This window comes from Ictidomys tridecemlineatus, chromosome 7 (assembly GCF_052094955.1).
Source record: "Ictidomys tridecemlineatus isolate mIctTri1 chromosome 7, mIctTri1.hap1, whole genome shotgun sequence".
Taxonomy (NCBI): Eukaryota; Metazoa; Chordata; class Mammalia; order Rodentia; family Sciuridae; genus Ictidomys; species Ictidomys tridecemlineatus.
The window spans coordinates 77075288-77097935 of NC_135483.1; the positions used below are offsets into that span (position 1 = coordinate 77075288).

General features: G+C 32.2%; 1 protein-coding gene and 1 non-coding gene across 10 annotated transcripts in view; both read right to left on the minus strand.

Annotated features, from left to right (window-relative positions):
• Sntg1 (syntrophin gamma 1) overlaps positions 1-22648 on the minus strand; it is an 800188-nt gene that overhangs the window by 9130 nt on the left and 768410 nt on the right. The gene's annotated exons all lie outside the window — the stretch shown is intronic.
• LOC120883771 (U6 spliceosomal RNA) lies at positions 17483-17588 on the minus strand. Its single transcript, XR_005725969.2, has one exon. It is a non-coding gene; the product is annotated as a U6 spliceosomal RNA (small nuclear RNA).

Here is a 22648-nt window from a genome sequence, read left to right on the forward strand (position 1 = left end):
TTTTTTAATATTTAACTTATTTCCACTTTTTGTGTTTTTTCATTTTTTCTTGATTATATTTCTCTTCTCTATTTATGTACTTCTTGTTCAATAGTTATCATTTCTAATTCCTGTTTGTTTTTTTCATCTTGTTTATTTGTTCATTTTAGTTTCTTATTGAAAAGGACAGGTTATTTAAGATTTACTTTTTGGGAGGGATAGTATTTGCAACTATAAATTTTGCTCTAAGCAAACTATAATCCCTGTTTGATATAATATGATTTTATTTTTCTTTATCTCACATATTCTCTGGTTTTGTGATTTTCCTTTTGACTCTTTGGCTATTTAGAAATATGTTGTGTTATTTCCCCACATTTGTATATTTTTCAGATATCCCTCACTATCTGTTTCTATTGTCCTCCCATTCCCATTACGGTCCTATAACACAATTTGTATTTTGCTTACTTTACATTCATTGGGGCTTTTTTGTTTAACCTGGTCTATCATAGATAATGTTGCACAAACACTTGAGAAAATTTTGTGTTATACTTTAGTTTGGTGGGCAGTTCTAAAATATCTCAACATCTGGTTAGTTAATAATGTTTACGGAGTCTCCTGCATGTTTTTAATTTTCTGCCTACTTGTTCTATCCAATACTTGAAATGTAATATTGAAATCTACAACTCATCAGTCATATTTTTCATTTTACCTTTCAATTCCATTGGTATTTCTTTGCATATTTTGAACATCTGTTCTTATCAAATACGTTTATATTTGATACACCTCCCTGAGGAATTGCTGAATTTTTCATCATAAAACTCCTTTCCCTGTATCTTAAAAAAAAAATTCTTGTCTTAAAGTTCTTAGTGTGAAATGACTGTACCTATTTTGGCTTCCTTTTGATTGTTGTTTGCAAGTTATATGATTTAACACTTTTTCACTTTCAAATTATATGCTTAATTGGAAAGATGAACTAGACATATTTTCCCTATTTTTTCCACTAAGTACTGCTAAGATCTCCATATAGTATCTATAAAACAAATATAAGAAAATTGGAGATAAACGTTAATGAGGCAATCCATCTCATCTCAGTCACGTAGGTTTCAGTGAAGGCTTCCTGGGTACCTGGAACTCCTACTCTTGAATATTAGTAATGAAGAGCCCACTGCTCAACCATCAATAAAGGTTGAGTGGGGAGCCTGAAATTCTGCTCTTACCTGGCAAGAACAATGTGGTACTTTTCCTAATGTGATAAAGCAGTGTTAATGGTAACTACACAAAAAGAAGGTTTAAATAAAATATAGAATCTCTTGACAAATTAATCAAAATTTCTAGTTGCAATGGAACATTACTCATTTTACCAAAGACCAGTAAAAACTCAACTGCAAAGGAAAACACAATCAATATTTGCCAACATTAAGATGACACTTATTTTGGAATTATATGTTCAATATTTTAGAATAGTCCTAATTTTTTTCCAATGAGAAGTTGCATGCTTAAGACAAACAAAAACATAGAAAGTCTGAGAAAAGAAATAGAAATCTTAGAAAAGTAGATAACTTAATGAAGAACAAAATGGAAATTTTAGGACTGAAAAATATACTAATACATTAAATGGAAGTTTCAACAGAAGGAATGAGACCGAAGAAAGAATTAATGACTGAATGAAAAAATAATGAAAATCAGCTGCAAAAAACAAAAGGTATAAACATACTGAAAAATGAAAATCCCCTCAATGAGCTATCTAACGGGTAATGTAAGATTTATGCCATCTGAGTTCAAAAGAGGCAGAGAAACACTGAACTAAAAATATTTAAAAAAATGACATAAAAATTACTAAAATTGGCAGAGGACTAGATCTTTTAGATCTAAAAGGCTGAGCGAATAGATGGAAGAATAAAGTCAAAGAAATCCTTGCCAAGACATATCAGTCAATCTTCTGAATGCTAAAGACAGCTAAACATCCTGAGAGCAGCAAGAGTAAAACAAAACCTTACCTACAGGAGAACACAATGAAATGACAGAGAACTTTTCATCAGAAATCATACAGCCAGCAGGAAGTGGCTGTATGATTTCTGCTGAGAAATCCAGGGGAAATCAAGAAATTCTCAAATAAAAATGACATGACTATATCACCAGAAGACTTAACCTAAAATCATGGCTCAAAGATAGTTCAAAAATAAAAAAAAAATAGTAATAGAAGCATTGGGAAGAAAAAGGAATATTGCAAGCAGAAATATAAATATACTTCTGTTCTTGAGTTTTCTGAATTTTGCTTGAACACTGAAACAAAAAAAATTATAACTTCTAGTGTAGTTCTCATTATATGTAAAGAAAATATTTTAAATAAAATATTCATGTGGTGGGTTGGGGTTGTGGCTCAGTGGTAGAGCATTTGCCTAGCATGTGGAGGCACTGGGTTCAATTCTCAGCACCACACAGAAATAAAATAAGTAAAATAAGGGTCTATCAACAACTAAAAAAATATATTTAAAATATTAAAAATATTTTTAAAAATATCCATACAGTATTTTAAATTAGTTATGGTTATGGTAAAATAATAATACACTTACATTTTCCTATACATTTAATTGTGTGGTTACCTTCAATTGTGTTCTTATTTTGAAATGTGGATTTAAGTTATTATTTAGTGTCCTTTCATTTTATTTTGAAGGAATCTTTCTTGTGGTACATGTTTAGTAATGGAAAATGCTATGCTTATTTTTCTTCTAAAGAAATGGCTTAATTTCTCCTTTATTTTTGAAGGAAATTTCAGTTGAATAAAGGACACTGCTCTCATGTCCTTTATGTTTCAGCACCAAGATACATCTTCATTACCTTCTGATTTTCTTAGTTTTACTGTGATAAATCATCTGTTACTCTTATAAATGATCTCTTACGATTTGTTTTCTCTTGCTATTTCCAAGGTTTTCTGTGTAAGGCTTTTGAAATTTACTCAAGTTTGTATTTTTTTTTTTTAAATTTTCTTTCTTTTCTTTTTTTTTTTTTACTGATCCTATGTGGAGTTCAGTGAAGTTTTGAATGTGTGGATGAATTTTTTAAAATCAAATCTAGGACACTCCAAACTATCATTTCTTCAAGTAATCTTCCTGCCCCTTTCTCTCTCTCTGTTCTCCTGGTATTGATATTTTGTGTAGACTTGATGGTACACTTGACACTGTTGTGCAAATTTCTGAGAGTCTGAATTTTTCTTCATTATTTTGGTAGGCTAGCAAGTCTTAGTTACTCTATTGAGATTAAAATATTTTGAAATCTTAAAGTTGTATTATTCTTTCTTCACAAACTAAAATCAGTTGTTTAGTTTCTCTGAAGATTTCTTTTTAAAAAACTCAGCTGTGGCTCTTTTGATTTGATAATATATCCTGGAAATGAGATTGCCATCCTTCTCCAGAACTTGCTATTACAGTTTGTTGTTACTGTTCTTGCTTGTTTTGTTAGTGATTTTCTGGAGTTATGAAGTCTAGAAATCTTTTATGATTTAGCTTAGTATTCACCCAAATGTTTGATGAATAGTTGTGTAATAATTTCTAGTAAAGTCTTCTAACATTCTGCAGAGTGCTTTGTGTGGGTTGTGGCACTCCTTCAGTGCTCTGTTTACAACTCTGTACAATTCTTTGATTCCTTCTTCCAGAGTCTTAAGATGGGTCAGAAGGGATCTCCTGGTCATGCATACCGACTTGGCCAATCATATGTCCTCCTAGGATCTCAGGCACTTATGGGAAAATTTCAAAGTTCATTGTGAACATATCATCTAATAGATGTTCCTGCATTATTCACTACTTTCTTGTTTTCCCCAAATGGTGCTGCCAATTCAGATAGTTACAATCTTCAACCACTGCTGGAGATTGTTTTCAGTAAATATCTAGAATTAGAACCTTTTCCAAAGAGCACAGTCTAAGTCAGGTCAAATGATGAGGAGAACTACAAAGAGAACTTTCTGAGGAGCTTTCAGAAAAAAAAATAAATAAATAATACGTCTTTCTTTGTATAAGTCTTTTTGAGGAATTCCAAGCCTAGTCTGCACCTTTCAACAGTGGACTTCAGACCTACTATGTATTTTAGGATATATTAAGGCAACAGTGGGAAGAATAATAGGAATGAAGTAAGTTAACATGCTTCAAAACTCTGTGTTCTTATAAAAATTTACCCATTTGTTTTGTCTTTAATAAATGTTTTACTTATTGAAAAACATCTGGCTAATTGACACAATTCTTACAAAAGTCAATTCTGGTAATTTTGACTATTTTTCTCTTCATGCTACCAGAAGAGTAAAATTTCCTAAGTCCTCATTGTGTCATTCTGGCACAGTGACTTGTGCCAACCCTCATTTACTTTTTTTTTTTTAAAGAGAGAGTGAGAGAGAAGAGAGAGAGAGAAAGAGAGAGAGAGAGAGAGAGAGAGAGAGAGAATTTTTAATATTTATTTTTTAGTTCTCAGCGGACACAACATCTTTGTTGGTATGTGGTGCTGAGGATCGAACCCGGGCCGCACGCATGCCAGGCGAGCGCGCTACCGCTTGAGCCACACCCCCAGCCCCCCTCATTTACTTTTAATTTCTTAAAAAAGCTTTAAGATAACAGTGATTTACAAAACATATTTGATCAATATATAATTTTCATTTTACTATGTATGGGATGAGACCTCTATTCTATACCTCTGCTTCTCTGTGATTTGGATTTAAGGTTTATTATTTGCCTGTAGCACCTGACCCCCATTGCTTAGGTAGTAAATGACAATAGAAACTCATTAAATTGCCAGGATGTAGTAAAAATCTTTACTTCCAATGTGTTTTACAAAATTCTAGGACCTTGATATTTAAGATTTATGTTTCACGATATTTTTAATTGCTTTTAAATTAATGTAAAGAAAATAGAAATAGCTCTTTCATGCCATGTCACACCATTTTTCTCATATTAAATTGTTTAGTAAATGTTAGCCAATGTCTTTAAACCTGGGGCCATAAATTTGAAGGGGAACTTGCTGATGTAGTTTAAAAAAATTATCTGGGGCACTAAAAGGCCTAAATTTAAGCAGCTAATCTTAACACATTGGGTAATGAATCAACCAAGGACTGTTCAGCTCCCATTTAATTCTATCATATATATTTAATTAATCAAAGAATTGTTTAGGTTGAAATTCTCTTTACTTTTTCCATTTTTAAATATTTTCATGATTATTGTAACTTTTGCTAGTATTTCTTTAGGTACAGAAAAATAAAACAGTATTTTGTCCCATGCTCTGTATTTTATTATATTTCCTTTTAGAAAAGTACTTTCAAGAGTAACTTCAATCTTAAAATTCCAAATTGCGAATATTATTATTTGTATTAATTAAATTTTAAGAATTAATTCCTTTTTTTTCTATATGTCCATGGTGATTTTTGACACAAAGGGGGGAAAAAACATCATACCACGGATATGTTTCTCTTGACAGATGTGTATTTTGGAAGCAGTTAATATGTTAGCTTTAACAGAAAATCATTGATGTGAGTTTCATCATCTAACAAGAAAAAGGATGTTCAGGACCCTTGAAACAAATAAGTAGATTAAGTTCATTATTTGTCCTAAGTAATGTTACAAGGAGAAAATAATATCAGTGAGAAATAAAAATGTTTGAGAATTCTCAGTAATTCCCAGTACTTCAAAAGAAAGATGTCTTCTTTGCCATATATTCCTGTTTCTAATGAAATTTATAATTCGAAATGAAATTTCACACATACACACACTCACAAAAAAAACCAAGATTGTATGTAAGTTACATAAATACATATGAAGTTGATGTCATTTTTTTGGTCCTGATTCATTTCCCTCTCCTTTAGTTTAATTTATAGTATGGAAACTGATTTATGAGGACCTGTGCTGTTAGGTAGATGCCCTACTCTGTCCTCATTTCTCATCTCTGTGCTCTGAGTAACTTTGCAGTAAGAAAAACAATTTCTCAGAGGTTTAGAAAATATTTGGTTCCAGAAAGAGTCGGAAAATTGTGAACAGCAGAATGAACTGGGACCTATTTCTTAATTTGTGATGAAGACAGGTCCAAAATACCTACCTAGCCTTTTAAATATCAAATTGCCTCATTTATAAGATCCAAAGAGTCCAATGACGATCCATTTAGATTACCAGTCACCCTCTTCTAAAATGCAAACTTCAACACAGCATTAATTCTTTAGCAAGGATTTCTGACACACATTTACTAAGCATCTGAAACATTCCATCCATTGGATTATAAATTCAATACTTTAGTTCAGATCACAGAATATTGCTTCTCTAGAGGAAACTTTAAGATAGGCACTTTCAAAATTCAAAATGAGAAAATGAAGATTTATAGAGATTAGCCAGAAAGCAGAATTACTGGGAGTCAAGCCTCTACTAATACCTTATATAGTTGAAAAGTCTCTTATGGCAGCCTAGATTCCCCTAGACCCTCTGACTTGGGGCGGGAAAGTCTTTAGAGAGGAAGCCTCCAAAAATCACCTCCATTTATAAATGTTTCCAAACTCTGTGCTGTTCCACTAAGTACGAAGTCAATTTTCTTTTTCTTGTTGTATTGCTCAAAAGGCACCATTCTGGCTTCTAGAGATCCAATCCTGTACTTCAGGATTAATATGCTCTGTAACCTAGTTTATTAAATATATTAACAGTATTTCTATGGAGGAAATTGCCATGAATTTCTTTTAGAACATAGCCTGTTTTAAAATTAGAGGATTATCTTACCATGTTATATCAAAATATAATTCAAGAAAAAATACCTTCACATACATATTAGGTATATATATATGTATATATGTGTGTGTACCATTAAAACTAGTAAACATTGTTTACCTAGAAAATTCAATTATAAAGAACTATGAGAATATATTAGTGATCCTAGGTTTGTTGTCTATATGGACATTAAGTATCAATCATCATATATAAACATCATACATAGAGAACACTCTGTGAATTCGTAATGACAATAAAATAATTTTTGTAAACTTGTCAAAAAACTATAATATTTTTCACAACTTCTGTCGGGAACCATTCCTTTGTTATACTAGGAAAGTTCTGAGAAGTTTAATGAGGCTTTGGAAAACAGATGGGAAATTTAATAAGCTTCTGAGTAATGAAGTGACAATTTATGAATTTCCGTATTCAGAGGAAAAATTATAGCAAGCTTTGCATTATGACATTAGTCTTACATGGCTCAAAATAAAAACAGCAACAAATTAGCAAAGGAAGAAACAAACTCCCTCAACTCTATGTATACCTTCATAGCTTTCTTATTTCTGAGATTTTCTCACAACCACAGTTAAACATTATTTCCAACTTTTTAATCCTATAATATGTATGGCAAATAAAATAATTGATAAGCCTCAAACAAACCATATTCCTTGTAAAATAACCTCTGATTTTAATGTATTTGCCTTGGGAAGGTATATATGCATTATTAAACAAAAAGCATGTTTTATTAAAAGTTATCTTCTTAATATCACATGAGGCAAGATCTGAATTTACTCATTTTCAAAGGATAAAACCCATTATGACAGCCTCCACTTTAAACCAACCTTTTGACCCATAATTCACTCTGGCTTACCTTTTCTTTTTAACTTTGATGAGAAAAAATTCTTTCCACTTATGATTAATTTATTTCCATTGGGTTTTAGCTTCTTATTAGAAACTACCACAACCTCAGAAATATAGCAGGATATTATGGTTTGTATGTCCCCTCCAGGACATGTGTGGACATTAAGTTGCCTCTGTAATGGTATTGGGAAGAAGGACATTCAAAAGATAATAGGGTCATTAGGGTTCCATTCTCATGAATGAATTAATGCTGCTATTTCAAGAGCCTTGTGATCTCTTTTTCTGCCCTGTCTGTTCTCCCTGATATGCTAAATCATAATGGAAATTCATCATGAGATTTCCAGTGTCATGTTTTTGACTTCTCACATTCCAGATCCATAAGCCAATATTTTTTTCATATAAATTACTCAGTCACAGGCATTCTTTTATAACAAGATAAAACAGACTGATACATATAACAAGATGTGATTTTTAAAAAATAGCCCTTTATTAAATATATTATGCTCCAATTTTTTTCAAAGATTTGCAAACCATTTCTTGGGTTGTTTCTTGGAGGCATAGGAGAACATATTGGCGTCAGTAAACATACACTCTCAGTGATCTTCCATCATCAAATTTAGCTATTGTGACATTAACTTAAGAAAAATACTTGAAGTTGAGGATGTGGCTCAAGAGGTAATGCGCTTGCCTGGCATGTACGGGGTGCTGGGTTCGATCCTCAGCACCACATTAAAAAAAATACAATAAATATGTTGTGTCCACTGAAAACTAAAAAACAAATATTAAAAAATTTTCTCTCTCTCTCTAAAGCAAAAAAAAAGAAAGAAAAATACTTACTTGCCATCAATACATTTGTAATGGTACACATTAAGAAAAAGTCATAAATATTATTTGTTTTTACTCAAATTGGTTTTTTTGTTTAAAATATAGTAAAATATAATTTTACATCCCTCTTTACTAATTCTAGACTCTATAATTGGGTCTTAAGTATTCTAATATTCATTTATAATACTTTCTGGTGAAAGTTTTGCCTGAAAAAAACTACTGAAATTCTTAAGTTATCTAAAACTAATAAAATTTTAATTTTTCAATTATTATTCTCAAACTAGTAAGAAGTAGCACAAAGTGATTGATATCATAAACTACTTAGTAAAACCTTGAAACATCATGAGAAACTATCTTAGCAAAGATATTTTTTTAGATTTTACTCATAGCTATCTATTGCTTACCTGTATTAAGTATGTTAAAGAGGGATCAGAGCAAAAAGGTAAATGAAACTTGACTTTGATGAATGGATATTGTTTATTGTTTTCAGGATAAAAAATGTTCTATTGGATGGTGACTAATGGAATAAGAGAGGTGGAGAAAAACAGTTTCTTATTATGCACGCTGTGGGTTCCATCTGAACAAGCTGTTCTGGGTGAGTAGCCCCTTTCTCAGTAGAATCCATTACCACTTACAATCCATCAACAATTCAAATGAATTTGATATTTAATCCTTGAGGCTGGAAATACAAGCTTTAAATTGTTAAATAGGATTAAGTTCTTTCAAATCATGCAGATTATTAATGACATGAAATCTATTCTTATATGAATCAGACTCAAACTAAAAATAAAATGAAACCCAGGAGGCATATTTTATACTACTTACTGTTTTACAAAATGAAGCTAGGTAATGAGGTTCCTACATTGTAAATATTCTTTTTATTAGACACTGTTTGCAAATTATAGCAAAAATTTTGCCCATAATTAAATGTTCGTTGTCAAATTTTTATGATTCTATTACTATTTCATTGGGACAATGGAGGAAGAGAAAATAGGAAACAGAATTATCCAAATAAGTATTCTTTTTTTTTTTTTAAGGAAAAGTGTTAATGGTAGTTTAAAAGGAAATATTATTCTATTTCTGGGATGATATAATAATGTAATTTTTTCTATTCCTCTCTGTAAATATAATTTAAAACACTACATAGCACAGGCACACTAAACTTAATGATATTCTGAAAGGGAGAACAGAACAGTCAAGGAACTTAGGAACATGATGATGACAAATACCTTCTCTGAACTTCTCTTTTTGTGTTGGATATCCCAAAAAAGATGGTAGAGAGAATGGGCACCCAGATTGGACACAGACAAAACCCCAGGTAAACCCTATGCTATCTAGTCATATGGTTGAAAGGGAGATGTCAGTCAAGACAGAAAACTGTTATGAAATGAATATTTGTTCTTTAGCCAAATGGTAATTCAGTTAATCAATAATCTCCATCTATACACTCACTCACATCAGCAAAGAAGTAGTAAAAATCCCAGATGTCCTTTTATTTCTATCTCTAATACATATCATTTGTTTCTCTTGTCTAACTGAAATATTGTCTCCTAGACAAATTATTCTCCCCACTTTCTAAACTCTGGTACTCACCATAGTGCTCTCTGCTTGTATTGGTTGTATTATTTTAGATTCTACATATGAATAAGATTGTGCTGTATTGAAAATACTGTGCCCAATTTATTTTACTTAGCACCATGAACTCCAACTTAATTTGTGTTATCACAAATTATACAGTTTACTTTTTAAGGGAGAATAGCATCTCATTATATATTTATCCATTTTCTTTTTCCATCCTTTGGTTAATAGAAGTTGAGTCCATGTCTTGGCTAATTTGAATAATACAGCAATAAATATGATAATACAGACATCTCTTCAATATACTCATTTAAAATCCTTTAATAAATAGCCAGAAGGGAAAATCATTATGATTGTTCTAGCTTCAGTTTTATGAACAATCTTTATAACAACTATATTAATTTATACTCCAACCAACAGTATATAAGGGTTCCCTTTCTCCATATCCTTGCCAATACTTATTTTTTTTTAAGAGAGAGGAGAGAAGGAGAAAGAGAGAGAGAGAGAGAGAGAGAGAGAGAGAGAGAATTTTTTAATATTTATTTTTCAGTTTTCGGTGGACATAACATCTGTATTTTATTTTATTGTGGTGCTGAGGATCGAACCCAGCACCCCGCGCAGGCCAGGCAAGCGCGTTACCGCTTGAGCCACATCCCTAGCCCCAATATTTATTTTTAATATTTTTTGATAATAGATATTCTGATAATTATAAAGTAATCTTTCATTGTGACTTTAATTTTAATTTACCTAGTGATTAATGATGTTGAATGTCATTTTTAAAAACTCTTAGCCATTTATATGTCATCTCTTAAGAAATATCTATTCATATCCTTTATCCATTTTTAATATGATTATCTTTTTGTGCTATTGAATTCTTGGATTTATTTGTATACTTTGAATATTATCATTTTATTTCATGTGGCATTTGCAAATATTTTTCTCCCATTATGTAAGTTTCCTTTTCATTTTGTTACTTTCTTTATTATGCAGAAACTTTTTAGTTTGATACAATCCCATTTGTCTATTTTTGCCTTTTCTTGCCTGATTTTTTGGGGGTCAAAATCCATAATATCATTGCTCAGATGAATGTTGTATAGTTTTCCTCCTATTTTCTTCTAACAGTTTTATAATTTCTGGTTTTACTTTTTAATCTTTAATCTGTGTTGAATTTTTTTTATTGGTGTAAAATAAAGGTGAATTTCATTCTTCTGCATGTGGATATACAGTTTTCCGAGCACTCTTTCTCAAAGAACCTGTGCTTTTCCCATTATTTACTCTTGGTACCTTTTGTCAAAAGTCAGGTTCTTTCTTGTGTTCTCTACTGAAATGATAAATGGGCCCATTTTTATTCCAGTACCATGCTGTTTTAATACATTTACAACAGTATATAGTTACATCATTAAAATAGATAACATTAATTTTTTTTATGTAGTTTGAAGTCAAGCTAGGGTGATGTCTCCAGTCTTACTTTGCCTCAAGATTACCTTGGTTATTTCCATTTTCTTTTTTTTTCCCCGGGGGGAGGTTGTTGTATATGTAAGTTTTAAGATGTTTTTATATTCTGTGAATAATATAATTCAAACCTTTATAGAAATTGCATTTACTGGACTTATTTTGTGTTATGAACATTTTAATAATATTATTTCTTACAATATATGAACATGGACTATATGATATATGTTTCTTCAATTTCTTTCCGCAAAGTTTTGAAATTTTTAGTGTACAGAGCTTTAATATCTTGGTTAAACTTATTCTTAAGTGTTTTATTTTATAGCTTTTGTGGATTTTTTTTTGAATTTTGTTAATTTCTTTTTAGTATATACAAATATTGATTTTTGTCTGATCGGTTTATATCCTGCAATTCTACTGTATTTGTTAATTAGTTCTAAATTATTTTTGTGGAGTCTTTAGTACTTTCTTAATATAAGATGATTTCACCAGCAAACAACAGCAACAATTTTACTTCTTCCTCCAGTTTTGAATATCTTTTATTTCTTTGTCTTGACTAATTGCTGTGGTAAGAATGGATATCTTTGTTTTATTCCTGGTCTCAGAAGAAAATCTCTTAATTGACACCATCGAATAAGATGTTAGCTGTTGTTTGGTCACAAATGGATTTGCATTGTGTTCAGGTATATTCTTTTGATACCTAATCTGTTGAGAGTTTGTGTCATGAAAGGATGTTGAATTTTGTAAAATGTTTTTTCTGCAGTTATTGAGATGATCATGTGAATTTGTCTTTCATTCTGTTAATGTAGTGTTTCACATTTATGGATTTGCAAATGTTGAAGCATATGTATCCCAGAGATATATCCCTCTTAATCATGGTGAATGATTAATTCATATGAATTTGATTTCCTGTCATTTTCTTGAAGATTTGTGAATCTATGTTCATCAGAAAAATTGGCCTGTAATTTTCTTTTCTTGAAATGTCCTTGTATGGCTTTGGTATTGAGATTAAAAAGTCTACATATACATTTTATTCTTTTCAAGCTGTGATAAGGCTATATTCTTAGCCACAAAGAAAATGTCATGAGTTCATAAAAATAAAATCAGATAGAGAATGAAAAACTGAAATTATTTTGAATAAATTCTCTGCCCACACTGGAATCAGACTAAAAATAAATTATAAAAAGTTAAATTCACAAATAATTATAAACTAACCATTACATTTTTAAAAATTCATCTTCAGAGTTTTTTCATAGCTGTTTTTTCATATAGGATACTGGAAAAAAAAAGTTGGAAAAACTGAGACTAAAACAATACTTCTGTCAAAGACATGAAGTCAAAAGCCAACCTCTGCCACCAAACCTTAATACAAACAAAGAAAAACATGATGTATTGGAGAGAAATTTAAAAGCATTCCACAGAGCAGCTGTTGCTGAAATACGCCAGAACACTCTGTTTCTAACAAGGCTTGACTTCAGGAGAAACTAATGAGAAAGATTCTTACATGCTACCAGTTTATCAGAGTCTTAGTGACCTGAGGGAAGGGACACACCCCACCTCAGCTCAAGATAGCTGTCTTGCCCAGCCAAGAGGGAGGGAAATTAGCGGCATATGTGAAATCACAGTCCAGAAGCAGAGGCTTACTAAATAAATGAAACTTACTTTGAGTACTGGAGAATGTGTCCCTTCCTTCACACTTTTCACCACAGTTCTAAATGTCTACTTATAACTTCCTTTCAGATAACCTATCATACCCGTCTATCAAGAAAATATTAGAAATCATGATAAAACAACAACCTCAATATCAATAACATAAAACCCACAGTTTGTAGATAAAAAGCAAACTCCAGAACAAGATTAAAATATGGTAGAGATGTCGTAATTATCAAATCAGAAACTTACATCCACATGATCAATGTGGTAAGGACATAAACAGATAAACTATCCAAAAATGAGAAAAAGAGGACAATGTAAGCAGAGAGGGAAATTTTTAGAAAATAAATCATGAGCAATATCAATAATTTAAAAAATGAAACAGAAATGTGGAAACAATATCAACAAGTATTTTCCTTTTCATAATGTTGATAATATATGGATTGATTCTGAATTTATTATAGTAAGTAGGCTCCAGCAGCATCTCCCAAAGTGACTGATACTCAACAATGAGTAGGCAATGAGTCAGACTATAAATATACTGATATTAACCCAATCCAGAGCTCATATGGAAAAGAAGATCATGAAATAGACCCTTGCTTAAAAGGAGAAATAATAACCATCCCAGTAGATGGGTAGATATACAAGCAATACCAAAACCAAAACAACAAACTGCTTCAATCAGCCCATAACATTTCAAAACTAACTCTATTGATAATACAGTGGAAAGAAATGTCAGAGAAAGAATTTAGAAAGTTCATGGTTAATATGCTCAGTGAGCTAAAATAAGATGTAAGCAGTGAAATTAGAGAGAAAATACAGGAATTTAAAGATAATTTCCATAAAGAGACAGATATTCGGAAAAAGAACCAAAAGAAATCCAGGAAATGAAGACTCAACAAAAACAACAAAATTCAATGGAAAGACTTCTTTGAAGATAGATTTAAGGCCTCAAAGACAGAAATATATAATCTTGAAAATAAAGTTTGCCAAAAAGAAAAGATATTAAGAAACCATGAACAGAATATTCAGTAAATATGGGATAACATCAAGAGACCAAATGTAAGATTATTGGGGTAAACATAGGCTCCGAAACACAAAGCAAATGGATGTACAAACTTCACAATTAAATAATATTAGAAAAATTTCAAAACCTTAGGAATGAGATGGAAATTCAAATATAACAATCATATAGGACTCCAAATACACAAAATTGCAATAGTTCTCCTCTAATATATATTATAATAAAATTACCTAAGATACAGAATAAGAATAGAATTCTAAAATCTGTAAGAGAAAAGTGGACAGTCACATTTATAGGTCAACCAATACAAATTTCAACTGCCTACCCAACCCAGACCATAAAATGTAGGAGGGCTTGGAATACCAAGCTCTGAAATAAAAGGGTGCTATCCAAGATTCTATACCTAGAAAAATTAAGCTTCATAACTGAAAATCAAATAAACACCTTCCAAGATAAACAGAAACTAAAAGAATTTGTAATTACAAAGTGATTGCTAAAAAACATACTTAATGAAATATTTCATGAAGGAAAAAATGAAAACTAAACGATAAAATCAGCATAGGGATGCATTACAGTAGAATAGTCAAAGGAGAACTAAGTCTGAATTAAACATCAAAAAAATTAAAACGGCATGAAATAAAAATTACCTCTCCATAATAACATTGAATGTAAATGGTCTAAACTCTTCAATAAAGTCATATATTGACAAACTGAATTAAAAAATATGACTCAACAATATATTGCTTGCAAGAAACTCACCTCACAGGCAAAGATATCCACCGACTGAAGGTGAAAGAATAGGAAAATATATGCCGTGCATATGGTACCTGTAAACAAGCAGGGATAGCTTGTCTCATATCAGACAAAGTGGCCATCAAGCCAAAATTAATCAGAAGGGGCAAAGGAGGTCCCTTCATACAGGTTAACTGGATCATCCAACAACAAGATAAAAATGATTGTAAATATTTATACCCCAAATAATGATGCATCTACGTACATAAGAAAAAAAATCTTCTCAATATTAGAATCAAATAGAGCACAATGAGAAAATATTGGGTGGATTCAACACATCTGTCTCACACTATATAGATCATATAGACATAAACCAAGTAAACATTTCTCAGATCTAAAAAGTACTATGAACCAAATATATCTAACAGACATCTGTAGAATATTTTATCCATCAACATCTAAATATATTTTTTTCTCAGCAGTACAAGAAACATTTTCTAAAATAGATCATATTTTAGGTCACAAAGAAAATCTTAGCAAAGACCAAAAATACAGATAATTTTTATGTTGTATTATATCATAATAAACTAGTAATAAATATAGATATTTCTTACATTGTATCAGAGTATAATGGAGTAAGTTAGATATCCATGACAAGATTAAAAAAAAAAAACAGAAAACCCTCTAAAACCTAAAGCTTAAATACTACATTTTTAACAATAAATGAATAGCATAAAAAATGGGGGGAGAAAATTATTTCTCAAAAAATACCAAGAATAATGATACAACATATCAAAATCTCTGGGACAGAATGAAGGCCGTTTTAAGAGGAAATTTCATAACAGTGAGTTTAAACATTAAAACATTAGAATGATTTAAAGTAAACCACCTAACTTTACACTTCAAGGTGCTAGAAAAAGAACAAACTAAACCAAAGTCAGTTGAAGATATAAAATAATTATAATCAGAATGAAACAGAGTAAAGAAAAAAATACAAAAGATGTCTTCTCAGGGAAAGGATAAACAGGATTTGATACACCACTTGCCAAATTAGACAAAATGAAAATAGAGAAGACTCGAATAAATAAAATGAGAGATACCACCTTTAAAGAAAATTAATACTAATTCTCCTCAAATTATTCCATGAAATATAAAAGGAGGGATCCCTGCCAACTGCATTCTATGAAACAGTATCACCTTGATACCAAAATCAGACAAATACACATAAAGGAAAGAAAACTTTAGATTGATATCCTTGATGAACATAAATGTAAAATTTCTTAATGAAATACTGGCAAACTACATACAAAAACATTTTGAAAAAACAGGGCACCACAATCAAATGTGGTTAATTTCAGGGATTTAAGGAAGCCTCAACATAGAGAAATCAAAAAATGTAATTCACCACATGTATAAAGTTGAGGACATGAATCACAAGATTCTCTCCACAGATGAAGAAAAAGCATTTGGCAAAATGTAGTGTCCACTCATGTTTAAAACACCAGGAAAAAATAGCTAATTTCAGTGATACACACTTGAAATTCCAGCTGCTTGGGAGGCTGAGGCAGAAAGATTGTCAGTTCAAGGCTAGCCTCAGCAACTTAGCAAGGCCCTAGGCAACTCTCAAAATTTACTAAAAGAAAAAAAAAGAGCAGGAGATTAGGCTCGGTTGTTAAGTAAGGTTTGTACTACCCACCACCCCCAAATCTAGAGAAACTAGGGATAGAAGGAACCTACCTCCTTCAATATTGTAAAGGGTATATATGACAAACCCAAGGCCAACATCATACTGAACAGAGAAAAATTGAAAGCACTGCCTCTTCTATGAGGAACAAGACAAGGATATCCACTGTCACCACTCCTGTTCAACATTCTGTACTCAAAATTCTAGCCAGAGCAGCCAGGCAAGAGAAGGAAATCAAAAGGACACAAATAGGAAAAGAGCTCAAATCTATTGGCTGATGATATGATCCTATATTTACAAGACCCAAAAAGCTCCACTAGAAGACTTTCTAGTGCTGATAAATGAACTCAGCAAGGTAGCAGGATAAAAGATACGTGTGTGTGTGTGTGTGTGTGTGTGTGTGTGTGTGTGTATTTCAACCACTTTCCTACTCAAACTCTTCCATTCACAATAACCTCAAAAAATAAAGTACTTGGGAATAAATATTTTATCAGATGCCAAGAACCTTCACAATGAAAATTATAGAACACTGAAGAAAGAAATTGAAGATCTTAGGAGATAAAAAGCCCTTCCTTTTTCTTGGGTAGGCAAAATTAATAGCAAATGGCCATGCTACCAAAAGCATTGTACAGATTCAATGCAATTTACATCAAATTATCAATGACATTCTGTTTTTTTTCCTTTTTGGAATTTGTTCCTTTTAGATATACATTAAAGAAGAATACATTTTGACATATTACACATGGAATATAACATTATAATTATGATCTCATTCTTTTTGTTGACCATGACATGGAGTTACACTGGTTGTGTATCTATATATGAACATAGGAAAGTTATGCATGATTCATTCTATTGTCTTTCCTATACCCATCCCCCCTTTACTTCATTTCCCTTTGTCTAATCCAATAAACTTCTATTTTCCCTACTCCTCCCGCCCCATTATGTATTGGCCTCTTCATATCAGAAGAGAAAAAAAATATGGAATGCTTCAGGAATTTGTGTGTCATTATTGTGCAGGGCTATGCTAATCTTCTCTGTATTGTTCTAACCTTAATATAGGTGCTGCAGAGGCAAGCACCCAATGACATTCTTCATAGAACTAGAAAAAGCAGTTCTAAAATTTTCAAAAAATAAGAGAACCATAATAATCAAAGCAATATTGATTAAAAATAGTAATGCTGGCCGCATCACAATAGAAAACCTCAAAATATACTACAGAGCTATAGCAACAAAAACAGCATGGTTCTGGCACCAAAACAAACTTGAGGAGCCATGCAATAGAAGACGCAAAGGTAAACCCACATAAAAACAATTATATAGTATTCGACAAAGATGTCAAAAACATTTCTTGGAGAGAATATAGTCTTTACAAAAAATGGTGCTGGGGAACTGGTATTCCATACAGAGAAGAACACAACTTAACCTCTATCTTTCACCTTCACCAAAATCAACCCAAAGTGGATGCAAGACCTATAAATTAGACCAGAAACTCTGAAACTGCTAGAAAAAATATAAGCCCAACATTCCAACATGTTGGCATAGGAATTGACCTCCTTAATAAGACTCCTAAAGAGTAAGAAATAAAATCAATAATTAATAAATGGGATTATATCAGATGGAAGAGCTTTAAAAAGCAAAGGAAGAAATTTAGAGTATGAAGAGAGAGCCTGTGTAATGGGAGAAGACTTTGCCACTTGCTCCTTAGATACAGTATTAACATTCAGGATATACATAATGTTAGGTATAACTCAAAAGAATCAATAAAAAGTCATAAAAAAGAAAAGTACATATTATATGCATGTAAGCATATGTGTGTGAGTGTATGTATATATTTTTTTCTGAAACTGGGTTGAGGAGAAAAAAGAAAGCCTTTCCTCTCCCAAATGCATCAAAGATAAAATTTATATTCATATTCTCTGAAACCATACAAGCAATAAGAGAAATATCTCAAGTAAAAAATTTCAAATATTGGAAAAAAACCCAGCTATCTACTTTGAATTCTGCACCTTGTGAAGTTATTCTTTACAACTGAAGGAGAAATAAAGATATTTTCAGACAAGTAAAAATTGAAAAAAATCACTGTCAGTAGACTTGCCTTGTAAGAAATTTTAAAATAAATTATTTGGAAAGAAGAAAATAAGATAGGTCAGATTGGATCAATAGAAAGAAAAATAAAATGAATAGCATCAAAAGAAGGAATAAACAAAGTAAAAAGATCTTATATTTCTTAATTTATCTAACAGATAAGTTATTCAACATTTATCTAAACAATAATAATTTGTTCAAAATAATGCAACTGTATTATAACATAAATAATGCAGTCATTTATGTTTTAAACATAACATAAATATAACAAAATAATACAACTGTATAGTATAATATAATGTATTAAATTATGTGCAATAATGTTTCTCTATTTATATATAAATATAGAGAGACATATTTATTTTTCTATCTTTTCAAAATTAAAAAATTGTTCTCATGAGTGACACATGACAGTAGAATTCATTTTGACACGTCACACATAAATTGAGTATAACTTCTCATTCTTCTGGTTGTACATGATATAGAATCACATCAGTCATGTAGTCACATATGCACATATGGAATAATACTTCATTTTACTATCCACGAGACTTAATCTTCTCCCTCCCCTACCCTCTACCAAATCCAGATTTCCTCCATTCTTCCCTAGACACACCCCCTTATTGTGAATTAACATCTGCATACCAGAGAAAATATTCAGCCTTTCGTTTTTTGAGACTGGCTTATTTTGCTTTGCACAGTATTCTTCAGCTCCATCCATTTACTGGCAAATGTCATAATTTCATCCTTCTTTAAGACTGAATAATATTTTATTATATATATATATATATATATATATATCACATTTTCTTTATTCATTCATCTGTTGAAAGGCACCTAGATTGGTTCAGTAGTTTAGCTATTGTGAATGGAGCTGCTGTAAACATTGATGTAGTTGCATCACTGTAGTATGCTAATTTTAAGTCCTTTGTGTATAAAAGAAGGAGTTGGATAGCTGGGTCAAATGGTGGTTCCATTCCAAGTTTTCTAAGGAATCTCCTTAGGGCTTCCCATAGTGGTTTTACCAGTTTGCAGTACCACCAGCAATGAATGAGTGTACCTTTCTACCCACATCCTCACCAATATTTATTGTTGCATTCATTCTTTCTTTTTATTTTTTAAGTTGTAGATGGACACAGTATCTTTATTTATTTATTTGTATGTGGTGCTGAGGATTGAACCCAGTGCCTCACATGTGCAAGACAAGTGCTGTACCACTGACCTACTGCCCCAGCCCCATTGTTCATATTCTTTTTTTTTTTTTTACTTTATCCTCTAAGGTTTCATATTTGAGTTAAACTGAATAGATAGATACACTTTAAGCTAAACTGTAAATAGATTAACAAGATAAAAACATACACATTTTATCAGTGTTAATAGTTTTATGTGTCTGAGGGATGTATTTTTCCTTGATCTTCATATTATAGTTTGAATCATTATATTTATTTTTCCATTTTTTTATTGATTGTTCAAAACATTACAGAGCTCATGATATATCATCTTTCATACATTTGACTCAATTGGGTTTTGAACTCCCCAAATACATAATGCAGACTCACTTCTGTTACATACTCACATTTTTACATAATGGCATATTAGTGACTGTTGTATTCTGCTACCTTTCCTATCCCCTACTATCCCCCCTCCCCTCCCCTCCCATCTTCCCTCTCTACCTCCTCTGCTGTTGTTCAATTCTCTCCCCTTTTTTCCCCCTCCCCCTTGCCCCTCATAACCTCTTATAATTTTGTGTATCACTGAAGGTCTCCTACTATTTCCATATGTTTTCCCTTCTCTCTCCCTTTCTCTCTCCCCATTCATCTTAGTTTACTGTTAGTCTTTTCCTCATGCTCTTCCTTCCTGTTCTATTCTTAGTGGCTCTCTTTATATCAAAGAAGACATTTGACATTTGTTTTTTAGGGCTTGGCTAGCTTCACTTAGCATAATCTGCTCTAATGCCATCCATTTCCCTGCAAATTCTATGATTTTGTCATTTCTTAGTGCTGCATAATACTCCATTGTGTATAGCTGCCACAATTTTTTTATCCACTCATCTATTGAAGGGCATCTAGGTTGGTTCCACAGTCTAGCTATTGTGAATTGTGCTGCTATAATCATTGATGTGGCCGTATCCGTATAGTGCGCTCTTTTAAGGTCCTCAGGGAATAGTCTAAGAAGGGCAATAGCTGGGTCAAATGGTGGATCCATTCCCAGCTTTCCCAGGAATCTCCATACTGCTTTCCAAATTGGCCTCACCATTTTGCAGTCCCACCAGCAGTGTACAAGTGTGCCCTTTTCCCCACATCCTCGCCAACACTTATTGTTGTTTGACTTCATAATGGCTGCCAACCTTACTGGAGTGAAATGGTATCTTAGGGTGGTTTTGATTTGCATTTCTCTGATTGCTAGAGATGGTGAGCATTTTCTCATGTGCTTGTGGATTGATTGTATGTCCTCCTCTGAGAAGTGTCTGTTCAGGTCCTTGGCCCATTTGTTGATTGGATTATTTGTTATCTTATTGTTTAATTTTTTGAATTCTTTGTACATTCTGGATATTAGGGCTCTATCTGAGGTGTGAGGGGTAAAAATTTGTTCCCAGGATGTAGGCTCTCTATTTACCTCTTTTACTGTTTCTCTTGCTGAGAAAAAACTTTTTAGTTTAAGTAGGTCCCATTTGTTTATTCTTGTTATTAACTCTTGGGCTACGGGCGTTCTATTAAGGAATTTGGAGCCCGACCCCACAATATGTAGATGGTAGCCAACTTTTCCTTCTATCAGACGCAGTGTCTCTGTTTTTATATCTAGCTCCTTGATCCATTTTGAGTTAACTTTTGTGGCTGGCGAGAGAAAGGAATTCAATTTCATTTTGTTGCATATGGATTTCCAATTTTCCCAAAACCATTTGTTGAAGATGCTATCCTTCCTCCATTGCATGTTTTTAGCCCCTTTATCAAATATAAGATAGTTGTAACTTTGTGGATTAGTCTCTGTGTCCTCTATTCTGTACCATTGGTCCACCCCATTGTTCATATTCTTGATAATTGCCATTCTGACTGGAGGGATATAAAATCTTTGAGTAATTTTGATTTGCATTTCTCTAATTGCTAGAGGTGTTGAAATTTTTTTCATGTATTTGTTGACTGATGATATTTCTTCTTCTGTGAAGTGTTTTTTCATTTCTGTAGTCCATTTACTCATTGAGTTATTTGTTTTTTGGTGTTAAGTTTATTGAGTGTTCCCCCACCAGGGGGAGGCAGGTACTAGAGATTGAGCTCATGGGCACTTGAATATTGAGCTACATCCCCATGCCTATTTTGTTTTTCACTTAGAGACAGAGTCTCACTGAGTTACTTAGCACTTCACTTTTGCTGAGGCTGACTTTAAACTTGCAGTCTTCCTGCCTCAGCCTCCCCAGCCAATGGGATTAGAGGTGTGCCCCACCTAGCCCAGATAAGTTTTTTAGTTCTTTATATATCCTGGATTGAACCAAGGGCACCTGACCACAGAGCCACATCCCTAGCCCTATTTTGTATTTTGTTTAGAGATAGGGTCTCAACGAGTTGCCTAATGCCTTGTTTTTGCTTTGAACTCATGATACTCCTGCCTCAGCCTCCCAAGCCACAGCAATTACAGGTGTAAGCCACCACACCTGGGCACTCTTCTTGATAAAGTTTGCTTTGGCTATTTGGGGTCTCTTATTTTTCCAAGTAAATTTCATAATTGCTTTTTCTAGCTCCATAAAGAACATCTTTGGGATTTTAATAAGAATTGCATGAAATCTGTATAATGCTTTTGGTAGAATGATTTTGTTGTTGTTGTTGTTGTTGTTTTTAGAGAGAAAGAGAGAGAGAAAGAATTTTTTTAATATTTATTTTTTAGTTTTTGGTGGACACAACATCCTTATTTTATTTATTTATTTTTTATGTGGTGCAGAGGATCAAACCCAGTGCATGCTAGGTGAGCGTGGAGCATGGGGGCGGGTGGATATTTCCATCTTCTAAGGTCTTCAATTTCTTTCTTTAGTGGTCTGAGGTTCTGCAGTTTTTATTGTAGGTA